Consider the following 11143-nt stretch of genomic DNA (forward strand, 5'->3'; position numbering starts at 1 on the left):
AAAAAAAACCACACTCAGGTCAGTGCTTTTCACTGAGCTACAAATTCAGATTCTCTCTTCAGGGTCATCTAAGTGGCTCTTCTGTTCTTAGAACTTCTGCAAAGTGGAAGTTAGAGCTACAAGACTTGGTTACATCCATCCTAAATCCTTGAGGCTGCAAGCGATCCCAGGCAATGTCCCACTTTGGAGCTATGGCACATAAAGCCATTAATACAGACTCTCCCACTGGTGTTGGAATACAGTGACTGGATTGACCATTGGCTTTCTTCAGCACGATGATAGGATTTCCCCCTTGAGTTGGTGACTTGTTTGGTGATGTTTTGGTTCTCTGAGAATATTCCGTTCCCCCTGTTCCCTATCCCTATCGTTAAAAAGAAACGTTTTAGGTTTTCTTTAAGGGTATTTGCTTGAATCCGTTATATTTGGGCTTAAAAATGAACTATGATTTTTTTCCATTTGAATAATTCCTCTATTAACTTTGGGACTATGGAAATGCTTCAAGCAGTGTGGGCCTTTTCTTAGTGCAAACTAGAGTTACTGAGCAGGAAAGGCTGGAGAACAAAAGATGAATTCCTTTTACGGAATTTAAACAGTACATTCTCACCCTGAGGATCCCCACAGAGACACCTGCTTTAGTTTAGACCGAAAGGAGATATTTACAGAGAACATGAAGGACTTTTAGCATCTGGCTAGAAGACATTCCCATGAGCAAGTGGGCAGATCTAGGATATAAAGATATTTATTAAATACATGTGTGTACTCTGAAGCCATTGAAAGATTACAGAAATATATTTAATGACAAAATATTCTACAGTGTACACAAGTCAGACACAGACCCATTCCTTTCCTGAAAGCCCGGGTACCAATATAGAAAGACACAATGGAAGGTTGAAATTCCCAGCCTCCTTTTATATCAAGATTAGGGCTTCATTTCAGCAGTGTGACAAATAGGCTTTCTACTTAAAGTAACTATCGGGTACATTTTCTTCTTCATAACAAATACTTACACACGTGTGATCCTGCTCACAGGCCATGCCCACCCTCCTGTCCCTTTGCTTCTAGCTTCCCTATATCAGCCTCAGTCAAGGAATAAGAGAGAGGCAGGCTTCTGCAGAACATCTGGGAAGCATAGGAGGCACAGTTGTAAGGGCAGAGCCCTCACCCCAGTCTGCGCAGGAGCCCTTCTGCTTCCCTGTGTGACCGTGCACAGCTATGCACCTTTCCACAGGCAGCCTCTTGCCCGCAGTCTTCTCTTGCCATGAACAATTCTTAGGCTCCTTCATTTCCTTAGCTCCCTGCTCACAGGCCCTTCCCCACTCCTTCTCATCAACTCTAAGGCCAAGGCTATTCCAGTTAGGAGAAGGAAATAAAAGCTCTTTTAGCTTCTCAGATATTCTTTAAATGTAAAAGATGGTTGTAAATAACAAACGTTTTTCTTCAACATTAATAAATGTTCTTTTATTCCTCTATGTTTCTTAAATAATAAATACAAATGCATTGAGAAAATGGGCACCCTTTTATTACCTTACATTGGGGGAAGGGTCTAGTATGGGTGGTCTTTAGGATACAGATTAAGCTAAACAGGTTAGCACAAGGAAAGAGGTCCACAGCTGAAGGAAGGAAGACACTAATAAGTGACAGGGCAGAAATCAGGGGCAGAAATTAAGGCAGGGGCTCTGCTACTAGACTGGAGAAGGGATAGGGGATTAAAGTTACAGTTAGAATTGTTTATTAGACTCAAATTTAAGCAGAAGCAGAATGTATTGTCTCATCCATAGAAGGAAACTTGTTTCTCCTTTACATTGTTTTCCTCTCCCTCATTTCCACTCTTGATTCAGCAGGCTCTAAAAATGTAAACATCAGTGTAAATCAGGTGGAGAAGCTCCATTCCCCCACCAGCATTTCCAGCAAAAATAGGTTAGTGTAGGGCCTGTACCTGCTCACAGGTAGGTACACATGTCTTATGTCTGGCAGGGGGGTTCTCCCAAAAGCAGCCTGCAGGAGAAGGCCTGGGTCTGTAAGAGGAAGTGTTTGTCAGAAGACTGGGTGCCCATAACAGAACTATTTGACAAACATTCCCTAGGACAAAAGCCTGTGCCACTGCACATAACTGCAAAGCACAGAACAGGGTTCATTATTTCTCCTCTTGAAGGTCTCTAGTCCACTCCAAGTGCTTCTCATTTTTAGAGAAAAAAAAATATGATGCCACTGGTCCTTCTAACTGACTAGCGGAAACTGACTTCAAATCAGCAACAGTATTATCTGACCCATCACCGTGAGGTGTTTAGGGAGAGTACTGCTGAGGTAACATGTGAGTTTCATGGCTAGAATGGGGCTCTTGGGTGGAAAGATTTTGATTCCTAAATGGCCCCACCTGCTAGTTTTCAACTACACCAGTTTGCTTTGTAACACATAACCAGAATTCCTTTGTTGGTTTTCAGTTCTGCCTACAAACCTTGTTCAGGAAGCCCACTTGCACATCGCATCCCGCAGCACCCTGCTCTGCATGCCTGCATGCCGTCGTTGTTTTGTTGTTTTGTCAATGAGGATGCTCGCATGTCTGACTTCCGGCTTCCCATCTGAGAAATGGGGAGTGTTAATAACGTGGTGTCAATAGCTACTGACGAGTATTAACAGCATGCATGAAGCTCAGAACCTGTTGCGTCATCATCTTTTCTAACTTTCCCCAAAGCACTTTGTCCTGCACCGGGCTTCTCAGTGTAAAGCAGCATCCAACGGTTATAAAAAATACCGGAGAAAGACCATCCGATCCGATTTCACTTCATCCTGTAACAAACCGCTCCAGACTGGAGTCTACTTAACAGGACCAACTCCTTGTAAGAAGGCACTCACTTTTAAAGGAAGCGCATCCTGGCAAACTCTAAGAGGTGAACTCACCATCTCCGCTGAGAGGATGCCCTAATTCCCCCTGCTGCGGCATCCCTAGAACATTGGTTGGCAAACTATAGCATATTCTAAACTCAACCTACCAACTTAATTTTTGTACAGTCTGCACGGTGCAAAATCTTGCTTTATATTTTTATGTAAGTAAAGATATAAGTATTACTTCTTTCTCCTTTTAAAAAAATATACATTTTATATGTGCTGGTTTTGTTTACATGTTTGTATACCATACGTGTCCCTGGTATCCACAGAGGCCCAAAGAAGTCAGTAGATACCCTCGAACTAGAGTTGAAAGCATTTATAAGCTGCCGTGTAGGTGCTGGAAATGGAAGCCAGGACCTCTGGAAGAGCAGCCAGTGTCCTTAACCACTAAGCTATCCCTCCAGTACCTCCCCCCAGCCTCTACTTCCTCTTTTTCTACCTTAGAAAACTCCTACACCTAACAAGGATGGGCCTTGCTTGCCTATATGGCCACTATGAGTCTGGGTTAGCACAATGGCTTGGCACACAAGAAATAGAGGTTCTGAGAAGCACCTAGGAAAGTTAATGGAACACCCACCCAGAGTACCACCACAGACATAGAGGCTGAGAGGTTGGACAAGCATTCTTTTGTTTCTGCTTCATATGTAACTTGGAATCTAGGCTAGGAGCTGCTGCGGTGGAGAGGGCTTAAGGACTTGAGGCGTCTCCCACGGGTGTTTTCTCGCTGTGTTTTTGCATGATGTCTGAAGGAGTCAGGATTCTTCATCAGGCAGTGGCATGCTGTTATCCTCGTCCCTGATGCAATCACTCCTGTACTGGCCGGTTTTGTGTGTCAACTTGACAGAAGCTGGAGTTATCACAGAAAAAGGAGTCTCATTTGAGGAAATGCCTCCATGAGACCCAGCTGTAAGGCATTTTCTCAACTAGTGATCAAGGGGGGAGGACCCAGCCCGTTGTGGGTAGTGCCCCCCCCCGAGGGGGGGCTAGTAGTCTTGTGCTCTATAAGAGAGCAAGCTGAGCAAGCCAGGGAAAGCAAGCCAATAAGTAACCATGGCCTCTGCATCAGCTCCTGCTTCCTGATCTTCCAGTCCTGACTTCCTTTGGTGATGAACAGCAATGTGGAAGTGTAAGCTGAGTAAACCCTTCCCTCCCCAACTCGCTTCTTGGTCATGTTTGTGTAGGAATAGAAAACCCGACTAAGACTACTCCCATTTGCTGAGTTCTGATTGGCTGCCTCTCCTTCAGCACAACTGGTTGACAGGGTTCATAAGTTTCTTGCTGTCTTACCCTTTTGTGGCCTTTGCTCTCCATTTTCTTCTCCTATTGATTCTTGTCTGTTTCCCTCTGTAAACTTCTTGGCATTTGTTCCTTATTATTGCTAAACTTACCAGTAGTGCCAGCTTCCTGCCAATAACATCACCATTTTCAACTCATCACAATTTTTTTATTACTGTTTAAATTAGTTTCACCCTGTGCCTCATACCAGGAAATAAACCTCTAGGCTCTCCTTTTCCTACTATCTAAATTACTGTCTCTGCTAGTAGGTGATTTGCATCAATTCTGAGCTGGTGTAAAAATAAGAAAATGTGACTTCCATATTTACAGAAAAGGAAACTGAGGCCCACAGAGAGAAACAGACTGCCCTAGGTCACCGAGACAGCTTGCTTGCAGGGCTTGACCACAGATCTGTTGTGTCCAGTTCGCATTTCCTTCCTGCTGTGTTGTGTAGCAATTTCCTCTGAGACAAAACGTTTCATCCTCGGAGGAGGCTTAAGACTCTGGATGTTCTACATGGAGGTGAAACATTTCATCCTGGTGGGAGTCTCCTTAAGAATTGGGAAGTTCTAGTGGGAGGGTCATTAAAACTGAGGAAGTGAACAACCCAGAAGCCTCAGGAAAGGCCTGAAACTAACTAAATATACTAAGTCCCTTCCTCCTGAAGCTTATATGGGCTGCCTTGGCTGCCAAGAAACAGTATAGTAAAGTGCTGTTGTTCAGTAACCTTCAGGTCCCAGCTTTTTTGAGGCATCATTCATGATGGCTGTATCCATGCTGGGCAGGGGATTTGGTGATGTAGCATCCATGCTGGGAGGGGATTTGGTGATGCAGCAGCCATGTTGGAGGGGGATTTGGTGATGCAGCTGTCTCTGAGTCATTCCTGCTCCATGAGTAACCACTTGTCCTTCTCCTGTGACCACAAGAAACATGTTGGTTCACTAACCTGGATTTTGGTGATGTCTTTCCTTTGGCTTGTCATAAGTTACTCATATCAACCACGGAAGAGTGTCGTACGATATGCTGCCACAGGGGCTGACTCCTGACTTTGGGATAACTGATTGCCTCTCTGTCTGGTCCTGAGCACGTTCCCAGAACTGTTCCTTACCACACTGTCATTTTGAATATGCAAAGAAAAGAGTAGTGGAGACTCACTGGCCATTTACTGTTGGTGACAGATCAGAAGACCCATTTCTACCTGCAAAGTCTCCATAGTCCAGAGAACCAAGGAATGATAGATGCCCCATTACACAGCTTACAAAGCACAGAGAGTTCCTCCCACAGTGACTTGGTCCTACATAGCTGCCCACAGCAGCCTCGTGTCTGCACTGTCCAATCCAGTGAAATCTAAGTATAATTACAATTTAGTCTATGTTCTTGGGCAGCCACTGATGCCCTGAATTCACAGCTTCTGTATCAGGCAGTATAAATATTTTTAAGAGAGCTGAAAATTCTTTCAAATAGTGCAGCTCTGAGTGATTTGTAGGATAAATTTCTCCAATGAAGAAAGATTATAAAAAAACTCATGCTGTCCCTTTAGGCCCAGGACTGTGACTCTGACTCTGCAGTACATGCCACTTAGCACCCCTGGCACTCTTCCTGCCATCCCCATGTGGGTCCTGCCATCCCTTGAGACCAGAAGCTCCTTGGCAGTCATGTCTGCCTTTGATTAATTTTATGTTCCCACAGAATTGAGGACATGAAAGACTTCAGTGAATGACTCCAGTAAACGTATACCATATTCTAAATAAAATTGTAATTTAATTTAACATTCTTTATCTTATATTGGCTAAAAACAGTTGTATTCAATACAATGGTTTAAAAAAATAATGCTGGTAAAGAAGAACAAATGTTGAAATTGGCTGTAGATCAAGTAAGAATCAAATTAATTTCCTCTTCTCCAGAGGGAAGACTGGTTCTTTGGAGCATACATGGTAAGCAGGAGGCTGAGGGCAGAAAGGCTGAGCTCAGTGCCCCAGCAAATATGTGTTCACATGTGTGAGCTCTACTACTTGGGACTTAACTCAACCACTTGCAAAGGACTCTGGGATGACATTTGAACTCGTAATTCTAAGACAAAAGGCAACATGGAGTGGCATGTCAGAGACCAGGTTTTAGACCCAGACCCGACATTGAGGAATTGTTTTTCTGAAGCTTTGTCTCCTGGTGACAGCCTGGGCTGTAACCAAACTTCTGTCCTTCCCAGGGCAAAGGCAGGAAGAAAGTGAAGCTGAAGGAAGATAAAACTCGAGGAGCAAGGGATGTCACTATGAAGGCCGATGGTCCTGATGCTTATAAACATCCATTTTATTAGATTTTTGGATGAATAAACTGGTAGAGCAGATATATGCCCCAGTTCTCTTAGTCATTGCTAAAACTGTTGCATGTGTCTGTTGAGAGACACAGGTTGGTCCTGAAGTGGTTATGCTTGCTAGGAACTCCTGAAAACACCTCTGTCTGAGCAGCTATGATCGGCACTGTGTAACCAAGTACTTAGTTGAAACTGGGTCAGCCCCACGTTTGTCTAATCAGTGTGAGCTACAGATGTGAACATATCAGGTAAGCCAATAAAAATAGGTTCGAGGGCAGTTCTGAGATTTTGTTTGTTTGGTTGTGTGGTTGGTTGGTTAGTTTGGTTTTTTGTTTGCTTGCCTGTCTAACTTTCTCTTTCAGAATCCCTCCAAATACTAGTCCAGTTTTCCTTTGGTATCAACAAATAAAATGAAATACAAGACTATTCAAAAATAAGGAGAGGGTGGGCCAGACAGAAAGAAGAGGACAAAGGTCTAATACCCGTGACCTCATTCCATCCATGGAACAGCTTTTGAGGGAGGTGCTCAAGGTCACATAGCTGGTAAGTGACTCATCTAGGACCATGTCATCCATGACTGACCTTTACATTTTGATCTCTTAGAAACTAAAGGGAGGATTTATATCTATATTTCTTGGCAGCAAGCCTTAAGCTCTCCCTGGCACCCTCCAAATATCTAAAAGTCTCTGTGCTCATTTGGAATCTTTGCTCTAGACTATGGCACTGACCAGGATTCCATGGGTCATGCTAGAAATGTGATGTGCAGCTACAGATTCCTTTTACTGTTTAGAAAAATTCTAGGCAATTTGGAAAGGTTTTCTGGCCCAAGATAATCATATTTAAATATCTTGATCTCATTTATGATTACAGCAACTCTGTTCCTTATTCTATGCAGTTATGGCAACAAAGGAATGTGAATATGCCCAAAGAGGACTGCTAACCTTAAAGTTACTTTGTTAACCTCATTCAACCTCTATGTGATGTTATTTCCTGTATTTGTAGATGGATGACTTTATAAGAGGAAACTAACACAGTGCCAATGTTTGGTTGTGTTGGGTGAGGGAGAAGAAGCTGGTGAATGGTTGAGGAACATTTTATCAGCAGTAATACTGGCCTATAGTACATTGTTCAAGGCATGTAACCTCATTGGACCCAGTTTTATCCACAAAGTAGGATTCAGTGCTTACAATCCTTTTCTCCCCAAGGATGAGGTTGGAGAGTTCATTTGAAAACATTTTGTAGGTGGCAAAGTTCTATTAAATTCCTATTACTTGGGAAGAGACTACTTTTGGTGTGGTAAGGGAAGGGGCAAGGTACTAACCATGGGACTAAGGCATAATATCTTTATTTCTTTTGTTCTAATTAGCCAGAGAGGTGAGATTCATTTCTCCTCAGATGGTTTAACAAGTGGGAACCAGGAACAGGAGCCATGAGTTTGCAGGTCTCTTTCTCTTTGGAGGAAAATGTGCGGCTATCCAACTGTTTTCTCCACCAGTCTCCCTGACAATGAATGATGATGCCTCCCTCATCAGAGGTCCCATATCACTTCAGAGAAGCCTTGTTAATTCATCACCACCTTGTGTTTGGGAATGTGCACACATCTGTGCAGTGTCAGTGAGCCTATCTTCCTCCCCAGAGAGTTAGCTCATGGTATTGGTACTCCATGTCTACCCTCTTCAAGTACCTGGCACATGGAAGAAACAACATTCGCATATACTGGGTACATAAGTAAATGGCTTGCATGTGAGAGAGGTAGCGAAACTGAGTATTGAAACCTTTTAAGATGTCTCAAAGCTCCAGTTTAATTTTAGCATTTGCTAATATGTGAAAATAAGCAAGACATAACCTAGAGGAGCCTTGGGACATTAAATCAGAGATCTACAGTGAAACTTACCTGCCTAACTGAAAGAAATATAGAAGCAAAATGAGGGGCGGGACAGTGTGATAGTTAGTGTCCTGTACCAATGTGGCTGGGTGGTAGCGCTCTGTTATTTAATCAAATATGGATTAATCTGGGTGTCACTGTGGACACATTTTGTAAATGTGGTTAACATATACAGTTGGTTGACTTTACATAAAAGCAGATTGCTCTGAATGACAGCTACAAGTAACAGGTGAAAGCTTTGAGAATAAGACACTGAGTTTTCTCAGAAAATATGTGTGTCTTGATGATCAGGTTTTGCCTGAGCCTGGAACCTACAGGCCTGCCTTTCAACCTCCTTTCACCACAGTTCCCTCAGTCAATGCATGAGAATTGTTTAAATTCCTTCCCTTGGGGAGGTATAAAGCCAATCTACCCCTCTTCCTGAAGTCCATACAATAAACCAACAAACCCAGAGGCATGCTTCTACCAAAGTTCACTCTGGGAAGCCAGTTAATTTATTGAACTGTCTTGGAGAGCTTGGGTGAGAAGCTGCTCACCGGACTGTAAGCACCATTCTTCCTTCTGTAGCACCTGAAAAGCCTTACCCAACAGGGCTAAGGGCTTCCCCTGTGGCCTATTGATGAGCCCTGCCAACTCCTCTTCTGTCCCCACATACTCAAGCCCCATCCTCAGGACAGGTACAGTTCCTAGATAGTGGGAAACAGGTGTACACTCAGGAAAGAATCTTGTGTCCTATTCCTACTACAGTATAAACCGTCGAAAAGCTAGCTGGGATGATCTTTGCAAGAGGGGCGCAGCTGAACTCGCCAAGATAGCAGCTGCTTGCCTCACAGAACAATCACTCAGGACAGGAATAAGTAAACTAGGCATATAATATGTACAGCTTCAAGGACTATACATTTATAACATATTGAATATATCCCTACATAGACACAAGTAATTTCTAGAAAACACTGATGGGGATGAGTGTGTTGATCAATATGGAAGGGTAGGAAGTGAAGGACAGAACTGAAGGAGAGAGCCAGAAACCTCACTGTCTGAACCACAGGAGACAGAGGCTGGAAACTCGGCACAGCTGTTTCTCTATCTTCCTTGGAAACTGCAGAGAGCTGGAATGCTTTCTACCTCCTCAGGTCTTCCTGGAGTTGGGCTGCCACTTGTCTCTCGGGCTGACTGTTAAGGATGCAGACTTTAAGAAAGAGGCCCTAAAGGGGAGGAAAGGGCAGTAGGGGCGGCAGCAACCCATAGCATCCTACAGCATCCCACAGCAACCCCCAGCATCCTGCACCACAGCATTGGATCTGCTGGTGTGGGTGTTCTGGTACTCCTAGTTATTACAGGCTCCCTCTGAGGCTGGGGAGTTTCTTTGATTAATGCCTTCATTAAAAGGTCTCCCCTAATCAATCAGCTATGGCATATGCTTATAAGAAGAAAGTTTGTTGGGGTTCCAGAAAAGGCCTTGTGTCTGTGAACGAAGAGTTTATAGCTGAGTGGGTCTTTTTACAGACACTGCTTGCCCTTCACCCATCCCTCCCACTTTCCTGTACCCCCCCTTCCCCTTCCCGCCCCTCCTTCCCATGCCACAGGCATTTTATGACAGAATAAATTTAAACCCTAGTTGGCACATTTTTTTTTCTCAGAAAGATAAGTTTTCAGCTACCTCAATAATTAGCTCATTTGGGACAGGAGGTGCTATCTCTGACACTCCTTCGTTGTTGTGACAGCTACATTAATTATTCTCTACCTCAGTGTTTCAGCTTGAGATTTTAGGCCTGTGTTCACATTGTTACTTGCCCTGTGCCTACTGCGTGCCAGTCCTTGAGCTTGACGCTGGAACCAAAGAGGATGAACACAATAGGGCCACATTTTATCCACCACCAAAACATGGACATTTTAAACGTTATGCTGGGAAGGGGACTGAAGTGGGGGCAGGAATTAAGAGAATAAAAGGCTGAAGATCAAAGCGTGCTGTCACTATGTCAGGTGGCTACCAAGATGGTGGAGGGGCAGATCCTTGTGCCTGAGGGCAGAGGCCATCTTCTTGGCATCCTGGTAGCCACTGTGGCCAAGTGGATACTGCCAGGCCAGGAGATAGTGGTTGTACACATTGAGGGAATCAACATTTCTGGAAGTTTCCACAGAAACAAATTAAGTTACTTGACCTTTCTCTAAAGGCAGATGAGTACCAACCCTTCCTGAGGTCTGCGCTACTTCTGAGCTCCAGCAGCAACTTCTGATGCCTGACAAGACCAAGTGAGGCCAGGCTGCCACAGAATGCCTCGAAGAGTTGCTTGGGATCCCTCAGTGCTATGCTAGGAAAAAACTCAAATGGAGGTTCCTTCTACCCTCAAGGTTGTGTGACCGAAGTCTACCAGGAAGTTTGTATATCCGGGTAGTCTGGCTAATTGAAGTACCAGGCATTGATAGACAGTCTTGAAGAAAAGCAGAAGCAGCAAGCTAGGACCTGCTATCAGAAGAAGCTGCTCGTGAGGCTATGGAAGCAGGCAGAAAAGAACATGGGGGAGGGGATCAGCAAAAAAGTTCTTAAGACCAATGGATCCCTAATGAGAGCCCAATAAAAACTGTGCTTTAAAAAAGAACCCTCCCCCAAGAAAAACCAAAAACCAACTTATGAAACCAACTTATACACAAAAAAGAAACCATTTTAAAAAGTGAGTTGTGGCAAGAATACCTTCACCATACATGGGATGCTGGCTGGTATCTTGGTGTTCAACTTCTCAGCTCCCTGAATGATCCTGGCCATAAGACTACCACGTTAGTGACAT

General features: G+C 43.9%; 1 pseudogene; it reads left to right on the plus strand.

The window, feature by feature from the left end:
• Nucleotides 1-10352: 10352 nt before the first annotated feature.
• On the plus strand, nucleotides 10353-10936 carry Rpl13a-ps5 (ribosomal protein L13A, pseudogene 5; annotated as a pseudogene).
• Nucleotides 10937-11143: the final 207 nt, after the last annotated feature.

Source organism: Rattus norvegicus, chromosome 11 (genome assembly GCF_021556685.1).
Source record: "Rattus norvegicus strain SHRSP/BbbUtx chromosome 11, alternate assembly SHRSP_T2T, whole genome shotgun sequence".
In the NCBI taxonomy this organism is placed as follows: domain Eukaryota; kingdom Metazoa; phylum Chordata; class Mammalia; order Rodentia; family Muridae; genus Rattus; species Rattus norvegicus.